Genomic DNA, 23,727 nt, shown 5'->3' on the forward strand with positions numbered 1-23,727 from the left:
CTAATCCCTGGAATCACCTGAATAAATTCCTTCTGCATCACCTCTAGTCTTTATATCAGTCCCTCATCCTTGGAATTACAGTTCCCAATCTCTGGAATCACTTGAGTAAATTTTTTCTGTACCACCTCACGTCTTTCTATCTCTCTGAAAATGTGGCACCTAGATTTGGAAGAATATTTGTTTCGAGGCAGATAATCTCTGAAGAGTATTGATAATGATTGGGTAGCAATGGAGTGTAAAGTGGTCCTTTCCTCCAATAGCCTGCAGGTCACCCTTGGGCAAGGTGTAGCACCTGATTAACCCCCTGATCAGGGTGACATGAAGCCATGGGAGCTGGTGGGGGATGGTCTTATGAGAAGCTGGTGCATATCGTAAGTCCTGGGTATGTAAACACTGATGCCAGGCAGACAATCTCTGAAGAGTATTGACAATGGCTGAGGTCAGCCATCTTGTAAAGACACTAAACAGAAGAAGGCAATGGCAAACCATTTCTGTAGAAAACTTTGCCAAGAACAATCATGGTCATAACACCATGATTGCCCAAGTCATACAACATGGCACATAATGATGATGATGATGTGGCTGAACCATTTTGTTTGCCAATTTGTTATGAGATTTGTTCTTTGCTTTCATGTGAATGAAAAACGGAGGTTGTAGGTTGCGCTTAACCAACCAATTTCTATCATTGAATCTGGATATGGCAAATGTATGGAGGATAACGTTGTTAATTGTGTATCAGAATCAGAATCAGGATTAATATCGCTGGCATATGTCAAGAAATTTGTTGTTATGTGGCAGCAGTACATTGCAATACATAACAATAAAAACTGCAAGTTGCAGTAAGAAGTACATATATACTAAAAAAGTTAAATTAGTTAAATTCAACAAGCAGTGCTAAAAGAGAAAAAAATAGTGAGGTAGTGCTCACGGGTCCAATGTCCATTCAGAAATCGGATGGCAGAGGGGAAGAAGATACTCTTGAATTGTTAAGTGTGTGTCTTCAGGCTCCTGTACCTACCTCCTCTCAATGGTAGAAATGAGAAGAGGGCATGTCCTTGGTGATGGGGGTCTTCATGATGGATGCCACCTGTCATCAGACATCAGACATCACACATTAAGACATATTAAGATGTGTCTGTGCTGTATCATTCTATGACCTTATGACTCTATGGATTATGCCACAAGTGCATTGGCCAATTTTCCAATGGCCATTAATCAATTGAAAATTATAACCAATGCATTCTGATATCTGCAAAATGGATTTGATGTGAAAACTTCTCGTAAAAGGTATATGCAAATGGAAGCGATTTTCAGGGAATTTTTAAGTACCGTGAGAAGAGGTGGAAGAGCTTGAGGCCTGGTGCCAGGTAAATAACCTCTTCCTCAATGTCAACAAGACAAAGGAAATAGTTATTGACTTCAGAAAACACACAGCACTCACACCCCTCTTTACATTGGTGGCAAAGCAGTGGAAACTGTGAGCGGCTTCAGACCCCAGGGATTGCTCATCTCACACAACCTCTCATCGTCCCAGAACACATTCTCCACAATCAGGATAGCTCACCCATACTTTCTGAGGAGGCTGAAGAGAGCTGGAGTATGCAGATCAATACTCACAACCTTCTCCCACCCACCCTGCTCATGGACTGTTCGTCCCACTCCCAGCAGGGAGGAGGCCATGCAGCATCCATGCCAGGACCACTAGGCTCAAAACAGTCATCCAGCTGACTAACATCTCCACCCATTAACACTGGGGTGGCATGGTAACGTAGTGGTTAGCACAGCATTTTACAGCACAGGCAACCTGAGTTCGTTCCAGTCGCTGTCTGTAAGAAGTATATACATTCTCCCTATGACTTTGTGGGTTTCCTCCAGTGCTTCAGTTTCCTCCCACAGTCCAAGGACATACTGGTTGCTAGGGTTAATTGGTCATTGTAAATTAGGCTAGGGTTAAATTGGGGTTGCTAGGTGATGTGTCACAAAGGGCCAGAAGGACCTATTCCACGCTGTATCTCAATAAATAAATTAAAAAATACATACATACATAACCTACCCAACCATGCCTTATGTGCAGACACTCCTGTACCTAGCCCCTATCACTTTCAGTCAGTGTATAAAAGCTAATCCTATGTATTTATATTTATTGTGTTTTTATTGTCCTCTTTATGGTTATGTGTTTTTATGCTGCATTCAATCTGGAGTAATAATGATTTTGTTCTCCTTGTGTACTGAAGAATGACAATAGACAATACTGAATCTAGATTAAAGGTTCACAGCATAGAAGATGCCTTTTGACATAAGGAAACTTAAAAAGGTTTGTTGCATGGTCACAGCTTTGTGTCCAGTGATCTGACCAGGTAATAGAGTAAACAATCCATCTTTGCCCCATATTGTTCTACCATAAAGAGATTTCTGGGGATTAGCTTTATTTGTCTCATGTACATTGAAGCAGACAGCAAAATGCATCGTCTGCATCAACAACCAACACAATTCGCAGATGTGCTGGGACCAGCCCATAAATGTTGTCAGCCTTCCAGCACCAACGTAGAATGCACACAACTAACTAACCAGTACATCTTTGGAATTTGGGAGGAAACCATAGCACCCAGAGTGAACCCACGCAACCATGGGGTAAACATACAAACTCCTCACAGACAGTAGCAGGAATTGAACCGCCATCACTGACAGCTACAGTGCATACAACCTCCTGTACCTAATAAAGTGGCCGCTGATTGTCTGTTCATGGCCTTATATTGCTGTAGTCCATACACTGCAAGGTTCGACATCTTGTAAGATGTTCTTAGTTCTAACATGCTCGTCTGTACACCACTATCTGAGTTACTGTCGCCTCCCTGTCAGCTGGGCCATTCTTCCCTGACCTTTCTCATTAGCAAGGCATTTTTGCCCACAGAACTGCCACTTACTGGATAGATACTTATTTTTTAATTTGTTTTTCACACCATTCTCTGTAAACCCTAGAGAGTGTTGGGCATAAACATTCCAGGATGGCAACAGTTTCTGAGGTTCTCTGGTACCAACAGCCATTCCACAGTCGATGTCTCTCAGATGACATTCCGTCCCCATTCTGATGTCTGGTCTGAACAACAACTGAACCTCCTGACCGTGTCTGCGTGCTTGTATGCGTGATTGGATATTTGTATTGACCAACAGGTGTAGAGGTGTGAAAGTGGCCACTGAGTGTAGTTAGAAAGAGTTAGTGGATAGTGAAAAAGTGAATGTAAAGCATTAACCTCAGATAAAATTCTTCCTGTTTATGGAATGAAGTCATATATAGAGAGAAGCCTCGGTTAGTGGTGAAGTGAGGGAGCAATGTATGCATAAATATTACATTTAAAAAATGTGAGAAGAAAGCATGGCAGCACCTCTACTTCCTTAGAGATTTGTGAAAATGCAACATGACTTCTAAACCTTTGACAAACTTCTATAGATGTTTGGTGGAAAGTATATTGACTGGCTGCATCACAGCCTGGTATGGAAACACCAATGCCCTTTAACAGAAAATCCTGCAAAAAGTAGTGAATATGGCCCGGTCCATCACGGGTAAAGGCCTCCCCACCACTGAGCGCATCCACATGGAGCACTGTTGCAGGAAAGCAGCACCCATCATCGGGGGCTCCCACCACCCAGGCCATGCTCTTTTCTTGCTGCTCCCATCAGGAAGAAGGTACAGGAGCCTCAGGACTCACACTACCAGGTTCAGGAACAGTTATTACCCCTCAACCATCAGGCTATTGAACCAGAGAGGATAACTTCACTCAACTTCCCTTGCCCTCAACCCTGAACTTTACACAAAATCTATGGATTCACTTTCAAGGACTCTTCATCTCATGTTCTCAATATTTATTGATTATTATTATTATTATACTTATTTTTCAATTTTCACAGTTTGTTGTCTTTTACACACCGGTTGTCTGCCCTGTTGGGTTATGGTTCTTGTTTTTTTTAATTTATTGAGGTTCAGCACAAGTAGGCCTTTCCAGTCCTTCAAGGCACATTGCCCAGCAACCCCCATTTCACGACTAATCACAGGACAGTTTACAGTGACTATTTAGCCTACCACCATATCTTTGGATGGTGGGAGGAAACAGGAGCGGACACCCACTCAGTTACAGGGAGAACATACAAACTCCTTACAGGCAGCAGTGGGAATTGAACCCAGGTCACCTGTACTGTAAAGTGTTGTGCTAACCATGATGCTACCGTGCCATCACAATTATTTATTAAATATGCTCACAAGAAAATATAACTTAGGAGTATATGTAATGACATATATGTACTGTACCTTGAAAATAAAATTACTTCAAACTTTGAAAAACAGGAAGTGTTGGAAGAAGATATCCAAAAAGACGCAAAAAAAGAGAATTGCTTGAGTTGAGATGGCATAATTAGTTCAAAAAGAACTGTGGATGATGGGTAAATTAAATAAAGCCACAAAAATGACAATGTAATTTCAAGTTCTAAAATTAGGAGCATGGACTTCAAGAGCAAACATCAAAATTTTCATTGGTGGCAGTCAGGGCACAGAGTACATTATGCATATTTGATCACTGTTATAGGAAGAATATTAATTGGTACAGAGAGCATAATTTGTATGTACACCAGAATAATGTGCATACAACAGGGAAATAAACCTTTCAGCCTAATTCACCCATAACAACCAAGATGTCTGTCTGAGCTAGTTCCATTTGCCTCTGTTTGCCCCATGTCCTTCTAGACCTAAAGAAGTATAATTACTTTACTTCACTTCACTTTATTGTCACCAAACAATTGATACTACAGCATACAATCATCACAGCAATATTTGATTCTGTGCTTCGTGCTCCCTGGAGTATAAATTGAAGTAAATATAATAAAAATTTAAATTATAAATCATAATTAGAAAATAGAAAAGGGAAAGTAAGGTAGTGCAAGTCAGGTCCGGATATTTGGAAGGTACGGCCCAGATCCGGAATAATTACGTTGTGATACTGAGTCAGTCTACAGAAGTAGTAAAGGTCCACAGAAGATTTGATGCTAGTCAACTTAATGCTATTCAATTTAATGCTTTCAACTTTAATCTGATTAATCCAATTATCTAACAAGTGCTGAAGAAGGGTTGCAGCCTGATCATCCATTTCCACAGATACTGTCTGACCTGTTGAGTTCCTCCAGCATTTTGTGTGTGTTGCTATCTAATAAGTTGCTGTGTTGAAGATATTTAGTTATCAGGAGGTTCTTAAGATTTCATCAAGTAGTTTAATCTGGTATTAAATTTGATTATTACCAAGTTTGAACTTGTTGTCCAACAACCTGTGAATATTTTCACATTTTAACCTTCCAACTGCTCCCAAACACATGCCCTGTGTAGTGTTTTCTGGTTATTAGCATTTCCCCACATTTTGATTGTTGACTTCACCAGTTCCAATTAGAAAAACAAGAAATTTTGGCAAAATTCCTTATTCATCTTTTGCACTACAGTATTTATTTGTTTTGAACTTCACTCAACTTCACTTGCCCCATCATTGAAATGTTTCCACAACCAATGGACTCACTTTCAAAGAATTTTTTTAATCTCATGTTCTCGATATTTATTGCATTTGCACAGTTTGTTGTCTTCTGTACTCTGTTTGGACGCCCTAGTTGGATGGTCTTTCATTGATCCTGTTACAGTTACTATTCTACAGATTTGTTGAATATGCTCACAAAAAATGAGTCTCAAGGTTGTATATGGTGACATAGAAGTACTTTGATAATAAAATTTACTTGGAACTGTGAACCGTTTAATTTTGTAACTCATGGTAACTTTTATGTCTAGCAAAACAACAAATTTCATGACACTTGTCAGTGATAATAAAGTCCATTCTGATTTTGATCCTGAAAATGTCTCAGGCCCCTAAATTTGCCTTGTTTTAGGATATGTAACTGATTCCTGAATTGTCTGTGGATCTGTATACGAACTATATACTTAAAGAATCTTCGACGTGTTAGTGGAAGGTTTGTGCAGTGATTTTGAAGCAACAATTCATCGCACTTCAAATGGATTCTGGATTTGAGAGCAAACTCCCAATGCCCTGCTTTTAACAATAGCAATATAAAATGATAGCACCAGGAACTCAGTCACAACATGTGAAGAATGAAAATGGAAAAACTGGTAAAAGAGCAATTTTGCTGACTGCATACTCACCTAATGGAATCTGTATTTGATATTCAAGCATCTGTGTGATTGACAGAAAGAACTTCAGTTATATGCATTACAGAAACAATTTTAAACAATGCAGTAGTGATAGAAATGATGGTCTGATGTATGAGGTAGGCCAGTCAGGACAGATTCCATGCCAGATTGGAATCTGAGCTGAATAAGGATGTAGAATCAATGCTAACAGTACCTGTGGAAAAGAGGTGGTCTAAATAACTCATGAAGTATTTACAATATGTGGAATGTATCGGTGAGGTGGGTGGACAAGAAAGAGATTCAGAGTTTCAGATGCGAATGTTGATGTGCTGTGTATCATGAAGTATTCGTAGGGAAGTGAGAGATTTCCAGTCTCTGAAATAGTGACTTTGAGGAAAAGGTATGATGGTACTGCGGGGAGATTATTCCTGATTCTTCTGATCCAAGCAGTGCTGCAAATTCCGTTACCTTGTCCTCAAAGCTTCCCAACAATATCCAGGCTTATGGGAAAACCAACTGGAAAGCTACACAGCAGGATAAGTCAGATTCCTAGTCTCACTAATACAATTCACATGCCAACCCATCTCCTTGAAGAAGACATCAATCTAAGGCACATTAGAAGTAGACTGGATCTTATTTGAGATTTTTACAATCCTAACATTCTAACAAACTGCATTTGCATGGCTTATCTTCTTTCACACATTTGTTGCTTGGTAACTTTATGTTGAACTTTGAACTTATTTTTCAATTCAACATGAGTCAGAATGAGAAAGAAATGAAATAAAATTTAGTGGAACACAAAAAATTGTAGGTGTTTGAATGAGCAGGGCAAAACTCAATAAAGAACCTGTTAGCTTTGGTAATGCAAAGTAATCAGAATTTGTTATCCAGGAGGTTGAGATCAGTGAATCTCAAGTAAGTTAGTTCTATTTATGTAAAAACCATTATGTTAGGATTTGGTGTGTTGCTGCTTTGTGGGAGAAGGTTCAAGGTACATTTATAATCAAAGAATTTATGCAGTTTACAACTCTGAGATTCGTCTTCTCCAGACAGCTATGAAATAAAGAAAACCATGGAAGCTGTTCAAAAGAAAGCCATCTGCCCTCTCCGCACACATAAAAAAAATAATGTAAACAGCAACAAGGACATCAACCCTCTCACAAAAAAATCGTGCAAAGAGCAACAAGAACATAAAGAGCAACAAAAACATCATTGCCCCCCATTCACAAAAAACAAATCACGCAGCTGGCAACAACAACGTCAACTCCCCCTCCCCATTCACAAAAAGCAATCACGCAAACAGCACCCAGGAGATCAAGTGCCCCATGTGAAAAAAAACATACAAATTACACAAACGGCAACAAGAACATCAAAGCCCCCCTCCCATGTGAAAAAACAAATCGTGCAAACAGCATCAAGTACAACAAACCCACCTCCCCCACCCACACCCGTGCAAAAAAAACAAATAAATTGCACAAATGGTAATAGGAAAGAAAGGGCAAAAATAGAGAAAATAAAAACATAAAATTGAAAGAGCCCAAATGAACTACAGTCCAATCCATAAACTGCTGACTCGGAACTTCAGAACCACCCTCTGACAGCATCGAGGGAGAAGAAGGTAATTCGAACTCAGGTTCTCACCTTTGCTGGTGGAAGACTCCTGCAGTGAAGAATACACCCCTGTTAGGAACATGGGATCTATGAAAACCAACAAATGGTGCCGGTGCAGTCAGCAGGGAAGTGAGTCCCTGCTATATGCTAGGAGCACACATTTTTTGATGCCCCTTGATCCCTGAACCCAATAAATTGCTTTCTATACATGGATTTGAAGTACTGCTTCAAGCAGATTATAAAGATAAGAAACTTGTCTGTGGCCCTCCTAATGTAAATACTTTATTGTCAGAAGTCAGAGGTTATCATTCAGTTCTGTAACGGAAAGGAGATCAGAATCAGGTTTAATATTATCGGTATACATCATGAAATTTGTTAACTTTTCAGCAGCAGTACAATGTAATACATAATAGTAGGAAAAAACCGCATATTAAATAGTTAAATTAGTAGTGCAAAAATAGAAACACTAGTTGTGAGATAGTGTTCATGAGTTCAATGTCCATTCAGAAATCGAATGGCAGAAGGGAAGAAGCTGTTCCTGAATCACTGAGTGTGTGCCTTCAGGCTCCTGTACCTCCTTCTTGATGGCAATAATGAGAAGAGCGCATGCCAATGGGAAGAGATGGAGTATATTTTCTTTGTGATCTGTTTTAAAATAAAAATCCCATCTGCCTGGTAATATCTATTTGATTTGAGCGGAATGCGCTATGATTACAGCTTATGTGCACACATGTGCTCAGTTCTCTGCTTGTTCAGTCATATGTTTCTATTATAGTGAAGTAATAAAGCCATTTATTAGAAGAGCAAATGTCATTGTAATTACCCAAGAGGCACAGAAAGAAAATGTCACAAGCAAATTCATCCTTCTGCAGGCTCCTGAAGAAGAGCTTTTAATCAAGGTACACTGAAACTTTTTGAAAAGCAGCACATAGCTCACATTGGCAAATGTTGAGATTCAGGTTTGATTGACTATGAGATTATGTCAATGCACACAAGTTCATTAGTCATGCCGATTGTGCCTGTGAATCCGAACCAGAGATGATGAATTTTTTTGTGTGTGTTTAGCTTTTCAGTAGCATTCACACAGTGTCGAAAACCTTTAAAAAAGCAGACTGGAAAAATCAAAGCATAAAGTTACCATAGTAACTGCTTGTCAGAATATTCATCAAAATGTGTATAATGTTCGGGAGAAAAATCAGCCTCAAAGATTCAATGAATTACAAATGTTTTAATATCTAGTGAATAATCAGTGTTAAAATCTAAATGTTATAAAGAGTAAAAAGCATCCAGTTTCATGTATATAACTCGTATTGATCATGCGCTTTGATAAGATATCTAATATATTCAATAAACTGAATATCAGTCTGTACTATTCTTAAAGGGGCATTGTTATAAAGATATCAGAGAAAAAAATACATTATTTGGCCTATCAAATTAGCTTGGCCATCCAGTAATGGCAGATTTATTTTACCTCTCAACCCCATTCTCCTTCCTTCTCTCCACAACCTTTGACACTTTGACTAATCAAGAACCTGTTAATATCAACCTCCGGTTTAATTATACTCAACAGATTCACTGCCTTCTAGCTAAAGAAATTCCTCCTCATCTTCATTCTAAAAGGGTGCTTTTCTATTCTGAGGCTCTGTCCTCTGGTCCTAGACTCTCCCACTATTGGAAATGTCCACTTCACATCCACTCTTTTCAGGCCTTGGAATATTTTGTAGGTGTCAATGAGATCGCTCTCATTCTTCTAACTCCAACAAGTTAGCTTGCAGAGCCATCAAACACTCCTTGAAACTTAACTATTACTTTCCTGATATCATTCTTGTAGATATCCTCTTGACCATCTCCTGCCAGCACATCTTCTCCTAGATACAAGACCAAAATCTGCTCACAATACTCAAATTATTGAGGATGTCAGAGTTATTTATGTCTCAGTTATTCAAGGATGGGGAGGAGATATGTCTCTATCAAAGGAGGTGTAAGACGCGTCAGCGAGCCTGCAGGTCACCCTTGGGCAAGGTGTAGCACCTGCTTGGCCCCCCGATCAGGGTCGTGTGAAGCCATGGTCGATGGTCGTATGAACAGATGGTACATATCACAAGTCCTAGTTATGTGACCACTGTCACCAGGCAGACAATCTCTGAAGAGTATTGATAATGGTTGGGGCCACCCATCTTGTAAAGACACTGCCCAAAAGAAGGCAATGGCAAAAATTTGCCAAGAACAATCACGGTCAAAAACATGATCACCCACATCATACAACACAGCACATAATTAATTCAAGGACATTTAAGAAACTATTAGAAGTAATGTAACAGACATAAAGTACTGAAGAACTCAGCAGGTCAGGCAGCGTCTATGGAGGGGAATAAACAGTCTACGTTTTGGCTGGGAGCCACATTAAGGACTGGAAAGCTCATGGGAAGAAGTCAGAATAAGGAGGTGAGGGGAGAAGAAGGAGTATAAGCTGGCAGGTGATAAGTGAAGCCAGGTGAGATGAAAAGGTGGGAGGATGGAGAGGGGGGATGAAGTAAGAAGCTGAGAGGAGATGGGTGGAAGGTGTAAAAGATGATAAGTATGAATCTGATAGGAGAGGAAAATGGACAGTGGAAGAAAGGGAAGGATGTGATGGGAGAGAGAGGTGAAGGGCAGCTGAGGGCAAGAGAAGGAATGAGAGGGAAACCAGAATGGGGAATGGGAAAATAGAGAAGGGGGAGGGAGAGAAATCACCAGAAGTTGATAAATTGTTCTACATGTCCTCATATTGGAGACTACCTACACAGATTATGAGGGGTTGCTCCTCCAAACCGGGCGTGGCCTCATTGTGGCAATAGATGAGGTCATGGACCAACATGTCAGAATGGGGGTGGAACAAAGTAATATAAATTTTTATTAAATGAAGTAAGTTAACAAAAAAGCTAAAACTATTACAAAAAAACTAAAATATTAAACTGAAGTAAGATGTTTTTTGATAGAGAAACACCTTTTCCGGAGGAACACAATTGAAATACATGGAGTTGACAATCTTACTCCTGACAAAGAATCAGAGGTGGGTTCTGGAAAGACAAGATTCCCTGGCAGCAATTGACTTGGAATTCAGTGACACAGCAGTGACAGATGTGGTGGCAGCTATTTCTAATGTATATCCCTCCACAGATACTACCTGATCTGTTTTGGTATTTCCAGTATTCTCAGTCTTTAATCCTTTCCTACTGTTGGGTTTCCTTCCTCTTTCCAGGTAATAAGTGAAAGGATATTGAGACCAGTTTCAGAAAAGCCAGACTGTGATTATCATTTAATGCAATGCATGTTCAGTTTTCAAGGCAAGAATTATTAGTATGTTTTCCAGATTGCTTAAATATACTAACTGCATTTTCCACACCAGAATGAACATTGCTGACTGTAATAAATAGCAACTAAGATTGATTTCACGACAAGAGAAGGTAATCAATGTGCTTGTTAAGAAGGGTGACAGAAAAAAACAAATTGAAAGAAAGAATTAAGGAAATTGTGTACAGTTCCAGTTGTCCCTCTTTAGGAAGGCTGTTGAGACTTGGAGAGGGTGTAGAAGAGGTTCACAAGGATGCTGCCTGGTTCAGAGGGCATGTACTATCATTAGAGGTTGGATAAACTTGATTTGTTTTCTAAGAAGCGGCAAAGGTTAAGGAGAGATCTGATAGAGGTTTATAAGATAATGAGAGGCATAGATAGATTAGACAGACAGTATCTGTTTACTATGGTTGAGATATCTAACACCAGCGGGCATGCATTGAGGGTGAGAGGGGGTAGATTCAAGAGGGAATTGAGGGGTATTTTTTTTTTACTCAGAGAGTGATGGATGCCTGAAATCCACTGCCTGGTATGGTGGCAGAGGCAAATGCATTAGAGGTTTTTAAGAGATGTTTAGGTAGGAACATGGATGTGAGGAAGATGGAGAGATATGGACATTGTGTAGGTAGGAGGGGGTTTTTTTCAGGTGTTTTTGATTTGCTTTTTACCTCTTTCAGCACAACATTGTGGGCTGAATGGCCTATTCCTGTGCTGTACTCTTCTGTGTTCTATGTCCTATTTTCTACGTTCTAAGAAGAAAAGCTTTGGATTTATTTGTTGTCAGCTCTGTTGCTGATGGAATACTACTGATGTTCGATTATACAAAGTGCCATGGATATACATCAACACAAGCAAGGCCTCGTAAATAGCAATACTGAATGAACAGGGTACAGGGTGGCAGGGGGTCCATTGAAGGGTAGCACCTCTGGTGAAGGGGCTTGTCGTGTGTTTTTCGGGGCAGCTCACTCACCTATTGTTCCCCAGTCACTCAGCTCTCACTAGTGGCTCCAAGTAGCTGTTTGCATGCGACAGCGGCCGCACCCCAGTACACCACCTTGACAGGTGGGCTAAACCAGGTAAGCGAAGCCCTGGTGCAATAGAGACATGCCTGCCCTAGCATGTGAAGTCAGCTCCAGTACTCTGGGTGGATGGGATCTACAGTGAGACCAAGGTGGCTCAGCAACACTCCATGGAGAGCAAGGGGCACGAGAAGGCACAGAAAATATGGCCATCCACTGCAGCCAATGAATACTTTAGATTGTGACACTTGTTTGTACCACTGGACCCAGACCTCTGAGGTCAATAGAATGGAATTTCCCCAATACAAAGGCTTTTCCACATTATAAACTCTCCTGCATAGGTTTCCTGTCATCTTTGGATAGGACAGATAACCACCATTGAACAGAACAGTGAGATTAGGACGCAAGGAAAACACTATTGCCCACTGTTGCAAAGTGCCTCCCGAGCTAAAGTCTGTCTTGAACTCAAGAACTTCTGAACCCTGGCAAAATGACAATAGAGTGTTAAATTTCACAAAGATGAAATGCAAAGTTGTTTTTTGGACAGAAACATATAGAGGTGAAGCACACCCAATGACAGTAGTTTTAGGAATGAATATTACCATGTTATTCCCAAAAAGAGCAGAGTAGGAAGATCACCCACCCAGAGACCCAAACTGTAATTGTAAGTAGTGTGTCCTGAAACTAAATAGATTCCACAAAAGCAGCCAAATGATAAATAAGTCATCACAGTCATAAAATTAGCTTGGCTATCCCTCAGCAAGCCCCTATCCCACACCCCTCTCCCAGTATCCTATGACTTCCACTACTCTAAAGTCAATGGAGAGGACATGGTTCAAAATTCAAAGTAAATCTGTCATCTTAGTACATATACCATGGCTCCTTATGGTTGTCATAGTCAGGGCTGGTAATAGAGACAGGCTCCCACTGCCTTATTAAATGTTCCCTATGGTGTGCACCTCAAGTAGCCTCTGACAACCAAGTCCAGCTCCTGGCCTTCATGCACGGCTCAGCTACTAAGCCTGGGTGGGACTATTTCTACTGACAGAAGGGGTAAAGGCAGGTTACTGGCATCTTAAAGCCAGTCACTTTGGGCAGATGAGGTTTATCAGCTCATCAACCTCCATTCTCAAACCTCCACTGCTTTGAGGCTATACCCACTCATGCTCACTCATGGGGAAGGCCTCGGGAGTAAACCTTGAGGTAGAATCCAGATCTGGAGTCCCTAAGGCAGTCCAACGTGAGTTCAACGCAGTTTGGCATTCCTGGTGCCAAGCTGTATCAGTTTCTGTTGTTTTTCTGGGTTCATCAGATACGTGGAAAGGGGGAGCTTGCTACATGGGCAAAATCTCGCTCTCCATATTGTAATGCCCTGGCTTGCATGCCTAGACAGCTAGAACACAACATCCATGGTCAACCCTGACCAACAGAGACCTCAGAACTTATAGTGTATGGTTTACCTGAGATTTGTTTTGTTGCTGGCATTTATAAGGGAAAAAAAGATATACAAAGGAATTTTATGATAAACTATACATAAACAATGACGGAGAAATCAATGATATGAAAGATAAGACAAGCTATGCAAATAAAATAATACTGAGAATATGTGTTGTAAACTGTCCTTGAAATTGAGTTTGAAGAGTCATTTCAAAGGTCTGAGGTAATCCTCTCTGGCTCAGGAACCTGATGGTTGTAGGGTAATACAGTAACTGTTCCTGAACCCGGTGATGTGGGATCCAAGGCCTCTGTACTCCCACCCAGTGGTTGAGGTGACAATAGGCCAAGGTCTGGATGATGAGGGTCTTTGATGATGGAGGCTGCTTTCTTATGGAAACGTTCCGTGCAAATGTACTCAATGGTGGGGAGGGTTTTGCTTGTGATTGACTGGGCCTATCTACCACTTTCCATCTTCCATTGCTGGGCATTGTTTTTTCCATACCAGGTCATGAAGGAACTGGTTAAGTTCCTCTCTACTACATACCTATAGAAGTTTATCACAAATTTTGGTGACATGAAAAATGTATGCAAACTTCTGAAAAGGTAGTGGCACTGTCTTGCCTTCTTTGTGATGAAATTTAATTGCAGATCCACTGATGTATTAACGCTAAGGCATTTGAAGCTACTGACCCTCTTCTCTTCCATTCCCCTAATATGGACTGGCTCAAGGACCTCTGGTTTCTTCTTCCTTCAGTCAATAATCAGCTCTTTGGTTTTTTCTGACCTTGTGAGAGGTGAACGTTCTGAAACCACTCAACCAGATTTTCAATGCCAATTCTTTACCTACTTTGAGTCAGCCAGCCACAGTTGGGTTGTCAGCAAACTTAAATACAGGATTGGAACTGTTCTTAGCCACACAATCATAACTATAAGGCAGGGGCTCCCAACCTGGGCTCCATGGACACCTTGCTGAATGGTATTGGTCCATGGCATAAAAAAGGTTGAGAACCCCTGGAAAGTGAGTACAGCTTGTGCCCTGTTGACTTCAGTTGCTAGAAGTTTGCATTTCAGGTTGGAAATAAGAGGCCCTTACCCAGATGAAAATTCTCTTGCTTGTGTCTGATTACAATGGAATATGGCTGGTACTTACATAGTAACCCAACATCTCTAATCAAATAGACTATCCTTAATGCTGATTTATTGCTGAATATGTTATTAGCTCATGGTTGTCATTGACTATTATAACCTTATCAAAAACTACCTCAGTAGTTCAAAATCAATTAGATTGTACCAGCTGCTGGATGATTTGTTTAGACCTAAGTGTCATTTCATCTGACAGGTAATCCCCAGGAAACTAATCATCAAAATCAGTCAAAGATTTATAGCGGTTGGAGGGTTTTTGCCCGAAATGTTAACAAGATTTTGTGTAAATGGCACTGGTGCTCTGAATGTTGCCAGAGGCAAACAACAGATGTTGTTTTGTAGCATCCTAGTGCTGGCAAAAAGCCTTCTGACCAATATGACCCTGATTTCTGGACTAAATCCACGTCAGTGCTTCCAGTGATCTTCTCAAGAGGGGAAGTTCCTCCCTGAAGAAACTTCTGTACTTTGATCTATTTCTGACAGCTCTCAAAGCAAGAAACAACATTGATATCCCACTGCTGGCCTTCGAGCTGTGCAGCCCAGGTCTTAGAGCAAGGCACTATCTGGTGCTTAGATACTGTAATTTAAACATCAGCAGAGATAGACTCGAAAGCCCCAGTCTGGAGGTGAGGGTCAGACTGCTCTGTTTACTCTCCTACGATGTTCATTTCTCTCTCCGGTGGCTGTCACTTGGGCGAGTTTGTGGCATTTTTGGCCACAAATACGATGAACTGAGATCGAGTCTTGGGCCTACTAGTCTGGCTGCACTGGGGAGCAAGTCTAAGGACTCAGTCTGGTTCAGCGTGCCACCATTTTGCATCTATTGTCTGCATGATGTGTGCTTTTCCTCTTTCTCTGTGCAGTGGTTATGATCTTTCTTTTTTTTAATTAGGTTCATTGGGTTTCTTACTTCGTGGCTGCCTGTAAGCAAACAAATCTCAAATATACATTCTTTGATAATAAATGTACTTTGATGTTTGATATCTTATATGTGCTTGCTATCTGTATGAGTGACGTTTATGCCTCAAGCCACAGTTATTGCCTCTTTACAGTTGCGAGGAGAGAGGCTTTGGAGCCATCGCACTCCACCTGGGGCGGTATGCCGCAGTGTCACCGCTTCCCCCTAGTGTTCATTCAGCAGAAGGCAAGCTGTAATGAGCTCGACTGCAGATTTCTGCAGCATTCATTTCTCAGGTCTGGACTATTTTTTAGTGTAGCTGTATCTTACTGATATCTTTATGTGCTTGAAATGTCAAAAAACAGCTATTTTATATTATTTGTCATGATAATGAACCAGAAAATTTGCATATTCTTTTATTTAAATGTTACCATTGAAGATACCTCAGGACATAATATGAAAGTTTCTTTTTCATTATGCTACTTTGGAAAGTCAGGTTCACTGCACGATGTCACCATATTATATGTTTAAATTATTTATCCTGTCTATGTTTACAACAACAAATATTGCAGTTTGCCATAACTTCATGAGATCTACAGGAAACCTGCAATGTTTTGAAATTGGAACTGATTCATTATTCTCACATGTGCCGAAGTCCAGTGAAAATATTATCACAGTACGCTGTACGTCACTACATAGTGCACTAGGGTAAAACAACAACAATGCAGAATAAAGTGTAACAGCTGCAGAGAAAGTTCAATGCAGATAGACATTACGGTGGAAAATCATAATGAGGTAGATCATCAGGTCAAGAATCCAGCGTTTTTTTTGTAATTTATTTTTTATTGAATTTCATCATCAAACAAACATTTCCATAAGATGTATTTCAGATATTGTATATATATATATATATATATCATATAGTCATATATGCCACAAATCTCCACATACTATTTATCTGAGGTATACACTTATAGAAAAGAGAGGAAAGAAAGAACAAACGAAAGGAGAAAACTATGTACAAGTAGGGAGTGATCTTTTTTTTACAACATATTCATTGATTTGAGAGAATAAAATCAGGCCTATGAGGTGTTATCATAATACAGAACTATTTAATAGTCTGATAACAGCAGGGTAGAAGCTGTTCTTGAGCACAATGATACATGCTTCTGTCTTTTCTATCTTCTGCCCAATGTAGGGGGAGAGAAAAGAGAATGTCCAGGGTGAGCAGGGTTGGTGATAACGCTGGATGCTTTACCAAGGAAGCAGGAAGTATAGACAGAGCCCATGGAGGGGAGGCTGTTTTCTGTGATGTGTTCAGACATGTTCACAGTTCTTGCAGTCACGGGCAGAGTAATGTTTTGAGGAAAATAAGTAAAGTCCATAATTTCTCTAAAAATTGCCTGTGATGAACTTGCCTGAAGCACAGATGCATAGTGGCTGGAACTGATATCTGACAGTATTGACACAGATATTCTGTTGGTAAGCTACATCTATCACTAAGATTTGGTGAAAAACTTCAGACCTAAGCTTCATGAGAAACTTAGCAAGAAGTAAAGGCAGCCTATCCATTTCAAACAGTGTTCACTTAGCACTTGGTAAGTGGTGCCTGTAAGGAGTTTGTATGTACTCCTGTGACTGTGTGGGTTTCCTCTGGCTGCACCAGTTCCCTCCCACGTTCCAAAGATGTACTGTTCAGTAGGTTAATTGGTCATTGCAAATTGCCCTGTGATTAGGCTAGGATTTATCAAGGGAATGCTGGGCGGTTCAAAGGGCCAGAAGGTCCTATTCCGTGCTGTATCTCAATAAATAAGTAAATGCCCTTGATAGGAGAAACCTACAAAAAGTAGTGGACTTGAAGCATTCCACACTACCAATGTCCAACAGGGACTTGCAATCACAAGGAAAGCAACTAAGGTGATCGCTCGTTGTTGGACTGCTCACCGCCTTCATGCACTGTCACAGGAAGCATCATGGTCCTTCAGTTTCTCCACCAACGAGCAACTCGCTGATGAGGTAGACCTGCAGTACATAAGTTCTTACATCAGCAGGCTGTTGCAATCGTAAAAAAAAATCCATTTAAAAAAGACAAGGACTCGTTTGGTTGAATCTGCAGAAGCCACTGCATCAGAGGGCACCACCATCTTACTAGAAGCCCAGCCTTCAGTGTGCCAGACAACTTTATATCAATTCCGGAAAAAGATACCTGGAGATCAAAAGTTCAGATTATTGTAAAACTCAACATCAGTAAGCAGAAGTGAACACTCCTGTCTGCTTCTGGGTTCTGGATTGTGTTCAGCCGGCACATCGAGACACTGGAAAGACATCACCAACTCTGTCTCCGCAAACTTCTCCAATCTCACAGGCAGGATAAGGCAACCAGAGTCAGTGTGAACTCTCCCGGGCCAACATCCCCAGCATTCAGCCCCGAGTCACACTCAGCTGGTCACCCTGGCTGGTTACATTATTCACATCTGGTTTCAAGGCTCCGAAAACAGGTAGGAAAACAGAAAATGTTTGAAATACAGAGCAGGTCGGGCTACATCTGTAGGAAGAAAATGGAGTTAACGTATCCAGTTAACGGATCGTGTGGTGTGAACCAGGGTAGAGCTTTGGGGCTACTAACATAGGACAGTGCTACAGACTGAGAAGACAAAGCAAAGTGATAGCAAACCATGGCTGGTGACAGAGATCAGTGCAGGATGATCTAGGCTGGATCTGGCAAACAAGGTGCAGGCCAGCAGGGCAGCACCCAGGCAGACCTAAACAGCAAAGACAGAGTGAGGTACGTAAGGACCTGGAGGGAAAATAGTAGCGTGGAGCAGAAGTGAATTTAACAGGGAGAGGGCAGGGTGGAGTACATGCAACTAGAAAGTCTGCAGATGTTGGAAATCCAAAGCAACATACACAAAATACATCTATGGAAATGAACAAACTGTTGACTTTTCCCTTAGGGTGTCGACTGTTTACTCATTTCCACAGATGCAACCTGACTTGCTGAGTTCCTCCAGCATTTTGTGCGTTTTGCTTTGGAGTAGAAACAAGCCAGCTAGGTGATCGTGTAGGCGTGAACCGAAGGCTGGAGTAGACAGTTTTTAAAGTAGGAATTCACAAGCAGGGCAAAGCGATAGCGAACCAGGTGTGGGACACCGCGGAAGCAGGCGGCGGGGATTAGCGCAGATGGAGAAGGATGATCCGGACAGGGTCTGTCAAACTGAGCACTTTGAGGAGTGCCTGTGGGAGAGAGAGAAAGGGAGTCCAGATGGAAGTAAAACAGATGTTGGAAGAAAGAGGAAGAATGTGAGAAAGAAAATGAAGGAAGAAAAGGAAGGAGCAAAGAATAGATGAAAGAGATGAAAAGAAAGAGCATTTAAACACCTTTTACAAACACACAATGTTCCACAGTGACCAGTCTATTCACTACTCACTGTTTTCATTACTATACTTCAGAAAACAAATAAAAACACATCATAAAATCAACTAACCATCTTCAAAATAATGAAACAGCTTTGTTTACTCTGAATTTAAGAGAATCCTAGAAGCAAGGTTAGTGCCAAAACTTGTATTTCATTTCATGGTGCTTGGATATAATTAAATTCCTTGACTGGGACGAAGATAGATTTATAAACAAATATACTGATAATAATGCAAGAATGAAATTAAAATTAGAAAATACTGGAAACACACAGCAGGTTAATGTCTGAAAAGGAAAAAACACAAATCAACATTTCAGATGCAGTTTAAAACTGAATTTTATTTGACTGTTTACACTTAGTGGCCTTTTTATTAAGTACCTCCTGTACCTAATAAAGTGGTCACCTAGTATATCTTTATGGTCTTCTGCTGCTATATGCTCTATGGTCTCTGGTCTATGGTCTCTGGCCTAAGCTCTACAGTCTATGCTCTATAGTTTGTAGTCTATGGTCTCTGGCTTATCTATGCTCTCCGATCTGTAGTACATAATCCTTGGCCTAAGCTCTACAGTCCGTGCTTTACGGTCTGTGGTCTATGGTCTCTGGCCAAAGCTCTACGGTAGTGGTCGCCAACCCGTCAATCAAGATCGACTGGTCGATCTTTGAGACTTTCACAGTAGATCCCGAAAAAAAAGAAACATAAATACACAAATACTGTTGAGAGATTGTTTCCAGGTTGCAGGGTTTTAGTTCCATTCTTTCTGCCCAGTGCGCAAGCGTGTAGCTCCCCCGCCACGCACTACACAGTGTTCTTCAGTGGTCCCCAACCACCGGGCCGTGAGGAAACAATATGATTTGGCGATATGAAACGATATGAGTCAGCTGCACCTTTCCTCATTCCCTGTCAGCCCACTGTTGAGCTTGAACGCATGCAAGGTCATTAGTTGCCTAAACGCGGTGATACTCTCTCGCCACTTGGCCTCGGGTAACCAGCTGCCTCGCGCGGCTGGCAGGAAGTGCCATTGCTACTGGCCTGGAGCGCGGACAGATGGGCGCCGCCTCTGAACCTGTTTACCACACCGAATGTTCATGGGGAAGCCGGTGCTAAAATATTCGCAGACGACCTAATTCAGGCTCAGCGTTTCGTAAGTAGCAGAGCAGCTACTGAAAGTCATCCCGCGAGCCAAACTTTTGTTGACCGATAGATCCTACCTGCCTACAAGGGGGGGTGGGCACGCGCCCTGTTGCACTCCTCACTCAGTTGGTCGCTCTCTCTGGACTGCGACTGCCGCGGCCCCGGTATGGGGACCTCCGGCCCTTACCTTGTCCTTTCACCCCACCCATGACCAGCCACACCTGGCCAAGGTGTCTGGCAGCGGACGGGTGGGAGGCTGTCCAATGAGGCAATGAAGCACTCAAAACTGCTTCGGTACCCTGAGTCCAAGCACCCTGCACTTAAAGACAAACCCGTTGAGTTTTTTCAGCGGAAAAAAACGTCAGCAAGCGGGACAGAAACAAGTGCTGAGAGCCACGTAAATTAAATTGCAGAATAGACTGGACATATGGAACCTGCTTTGAGTATCGCTGTATTCCGGTCATGTTTAACACCACCGCCCCCCCCCCCACCCCGTCGGCCGGTCCGCAAGAATATTGTCAATATTAAACCGGTCCGCAGTGCCAAAAAGGGTGGTGACCCCTGGTGTACATACATTATTTCTACTTCCGGGTTGCAGGGTTTTACTTCCGGTCTTTTCTGCCCGGTGCACATGCGTGTGACTAACCATTTAGTAGGTCGATCTTGTCTTTCACTAAGGCCAAGGTAGGGGATCTTGGGCTTAAAAAGGTGAGTGACCACTACTCTACGGGCTGTGCTCAAGGTTCGATGTGTTGTGTGTTACGTACCCCGTAACTGGGTGTCTTACCAGCAAAGTGTCTGTTGGAGTCTGGTGATACTATTTTCAACAGTATTTATTAGTAAAAATATACTAAATAATATCAATACGAATATACAGAGAATATACGTTAGCAATACTAAACCTAAAAGTGCGGGTATAATAATAATCACTAATGGAACAAGCTCTATTGTTGTCTAGGGGATAATGAATTGTCAGATGGAAATATAAAGTTCAGTTCAGTTCATGCAGGCTGCAGTAGTTGTTTATCGATGTGTTGCAATTGTTGGAGAGAGAGAGAGAGAAAACGTGTGAACAGTAACAGCTATTATCTTGCCAACCTTCCTTTACGATTTTGATCCGTCGATGCGTTGTTGTTGTGGCCATTTACGTATGACCCCTCCATCCTTTAGCTAGACCATTCTTCCGTGGTGGACTCGTCACCCAGGCAAGGGTGGACACACACACAAGCCCCCACCAGTCTCACTACAAAACACTGTGAGTTAAAATTTACAGACCCTTCGTTCGGTCTCTGATCTCTCACCCTGTCTCGTGGGGGTTCTGATGCTCACTAGCGTTTCTTCTGGTGCGTCTGAGGGGTGTTACCCCAGACCTCACTTGTATCCCCACTCACGGGGTCTCAGGTGTCAATTAGGTTGGGATGATGTAACGCATCAAACCAGCCCACTCTGGTTGCCCCCTGAGGGGTTTCAATGAATAGAACAGTACCAAGTAAACAATCCTTCTCCAAAAGACAATAGCAGTAATCAATGGTTCCGCTCCTCTTTTGTTAGTAGGAGCCGTTCCACCTTAGCTGTGTCTCTCTCTCATTCTCTTTCATGAGCTGTTATCAATAACAACTGCCCTGGCAGATTTCCTTTTGTCTCTCTTACTTCCTTGTTAGCAGCATCGAAATAGTAGCGATTTGCAATTCTCCAAAAAAAAGGGGGGGGCGTGGGCCACTCTGCACCCTTCTGCCCATCAGAGTTGTTCATCCTTCGTAACGTGTGCATTCAGAGATTCTCTTCTGCACACCACTGTTGCAACTCATGGATGTTTTTGTCTTCTGTCAGCTTAGCCATCCCCTTTGATCTCTGTCATTAATAAGGTGGTTTCACCCAGAGAACGTACACTCCCTGGATTTTTTCTCTTCGCACTATTCTCTGTAATTTCTAGAGTGAAAATCCCAGGAGATCAGCAATTTCTGTGATAATCAAATCACCCCATTTAGCACCAACAATCATTCCATGGTCAAAGTCACTTAGATCACATTTCTTTCCCCTTTCTGATGTTTGTTCTGAACAACAAGTGGACCTCTTGACCATGTCTGCATGCTTTTCTGTGTTGAACTGCTGCCACCTGATTGGCTGTTTAGATAATTGCGTTAATGGGCAGCTGTACAGGTGTGTCTAATGAAGCGGCCACTAAGTGTATATTGTGATTGAGAGCGACTCCAATTGGAACAGTTGTTGTACATCCATGGAAACCGGTGTAGTCCCACGCATCAAAGCATCTGCCTGAAATGTGGGAATCGTTCTTACAGATAGACTTTGACAACAACATCAATCTGCTCCAGCCTTGGACTCCTCATGGAATCATCTCTCTGATCCTGGATGAGTTTAGGTGAGCACAAGGTCCAGGATCCCATTGATTTCATTCAGAGTGTTCAAGCTAAAGATTTCAGAGACAAAGGGAAAGAAAAGTTAACTCCTATAAATTATTTTGCTTTTTAATTATTATGTGCCCATTTAATATTTTTAAGCATTTAATTTTTTTTAATTATTTACTTCAATTTTTAATTGACTCATAGAATCATTGAAAAGCACAGCAATGAAATAGGCCCTTTGGCCCATCTAGTCCATGCCAAAATGATTTAAACTGCCTAGTCCCACCAACCTGCACCAGGACCACAGCCCTCTACACTCCTACTATCCATGTACCAATCCAAGCTTCTCTTAAACATTGAAATTGAGCTCACATGCACCACTTGTGTTGGCAGTTCATTCCACACTCTCATGACTCTCTCAATGAAGACATTTACCTTCATGTTCCCCTTAAACTTTTCACCTTTCACCCTTAACCCATGACCTCTGCTTGTAGTCACACCCAACCTCAATGGAAAAAACCAGCTTGCATTTGCCCTATCTATACCCCTCGTAATTTTTTATACCTCTATCATATGTCCTCTCAGTCATCTATGTTCCAAGAATAGTCCTAACCTATTCAGTTTTTCCATGTAATTCAGATTCTCCAGACCCAGCAACATCCTTTTGTCTGTAATCTTTCATCCTTATTTACATCAATAATTTTTAAATGTTTCTAAATATCAGACATTAAACAAGTTTTAAAATGAATGACAACTTTAGATTCGCATTCAGATTTATCAAATGTACATCAAAACAGACAGTGAAATCCGTCATTTGTGTTAATAACCAGTGGAATCCAGAGATGTGCTGGAAGGCTGCCCTCATCACCACACGTTACAGCACCAACATCGCATGCCTACAGAACACAGAACACAACAAGCAACAAAGAAAAACACAAAAACAAGCCCCTTTCCTGCCTCCCATTCACCATTCAGACCGTGCCACTGGACCTCGGGAAGTGGGGCAGTGAGAGAGTCCTCTGCATCCAGGGGGGTTTCCCAGGTTAGCAATTCTGGGCAGGGTCAGGCAGAGTGAGCACAAGTTAGCCTTTAAATGTTTCAGGAAGAATAATTAGTGATAGCCTCCAACCTGACGACATGAGCATTGATTTCTTTAACTCCCAGTAATTTCTCCTCCTGCCCGTTCACTCTTGTTTCATTCCT

The sequence above is a fragment of the Hemitrygon akajei genome, chromosome 10, assembly GCF_048418815.1.
Source record: "Hemitrygon akajei chromosome 10, sHemAka1.3, whole genome shotgun sequence".
Lineage (NCBI taxonomy): Eukaryota > Metazoa > Chordata > Chondrichthyes > Myliobatiformes > Dasyatidae > Hemitrygon > Hemitrygon akajei.